The sequence below is a fragment of the Aplysia californica genome, unplaced genomic scaffold, assembly GCF_000002075.1.
Source record: "Aplysia californica isolate F4 #8 unplaced genomic scaffold, AplCal3.0 scaffold00817, whole genome shotgun sequence".
Classification (NCBI taxonomy): Eukaryota; Metazoa; Mollusca; class Gastropoda; order Aplysiida; family Aplysiidae; genus Aplysia; species Aplysia californica.
This window is the reverse complement of record NW_004798087.1, coordinates 43755-44957: the sequence shown is the minus strand read 5'-3', so window position 1 is coordinate 44957 and position 1203 is coordinate 43755. Positions and strand designations below refer to the sequence as shown.

General features: G+C 41.0%; 1 protein-coding gene across 1 annotated transcript in view; it reads right to left on the bottom strand.

Moving 5' to 3' along the window:
• Positions 1–1203, bottom strand: part of LOC101856696 (ATP-binding cassette sub-family A member 3) — a gene marked incomplete at its 3' end in the record, with an annotated part of 42928 nt that overhangs the window by 37373 nt on the left and 4352 nt on the right.

The window sequence follows — 1203 nt, the reverse complement described above, 5'->3', positions numbered from 1 at the left end:
TCTCTCTCTCTCTCTCTCTCCATCCCCCACTTCCCTTACACATCCTTCGTAATGTCATCATTCAATCATCAGATAAAAAGCAAATATTATTATCATTTAAAAATCTTCAAAACAAAGTCGGTTTTATTAACTAATCCTGCTTTGCAAAGGCAATTCCCTTAACAAGCGTTCACCGCTCTTCAAACAGGAAGTTCGTGCCTTTGGAAATAAAAACTCCCGTGTTTGCTTTTATTAGATATACTCGACTGAATATGAAATATGAAACTGGTTTGTAATGTGCGTGCGTGTGTGTGTGTGTATATATATATATATATATATATATAAATATATATATAGTATAATTTAATCTAATCTAATCTAACTTAATATGCAGGACCGTGTCAAGGATATTAGCAAATTTGGATACGCCCCTGCAAGCAAACACAAAAACCTACACACTTTATGTGTACACACGCTCATAAACGCGCTTTCACAACACAAAAAGAACGAGCTACCGACTCATACATTCCTAATCCTATTTCTTCAATCATTTTCCCCAACAAACATACACACACACACATACACACACACACACATACACACACACACACACACACACACAGAGAGAGACACACACACAGACACAGGCAAAGACACAGACACACACACACAAACACACACACACACACACACTCGCACGCACGCACGCACACATACGGTAACACACATACACACCTCCCCTTATCAAAACCCACAGTTCCATCACCAGGGTCTTGTGTGTACCCGCTCCTTAGCATGACAAAGCACTCTGTAGACTGACGTACACACAGACACAGGCTGCCTCAAAACACACACACACACACACACACACACACACACACACACACACACACACACACACACACTCACACTCACACGCACAAACACACACCTATGTTTGAGCACAATGATATTCAAAGAGGAAACTAGGTGACCCGGCACGTTCACGCACACAGGTGTGTCTTTGTGTCTTTGTGCCAGTGTGTCTGTGTGTTGGTGTGTTGGGCTGTTGGGGTGGGTTGGTATGGCTATACAAATGTGGGAAAGTACAATATTATTGTGTTCCGTAATAGATTCATGTATGCATAAGTGCGTGCAGGTGTGTGCATTTATATATTTCGGTAGGTTTGTTGTATGTGAGAATGTGATGGTATATATATTTATATGTGTGTGTGTGTGTGTGTG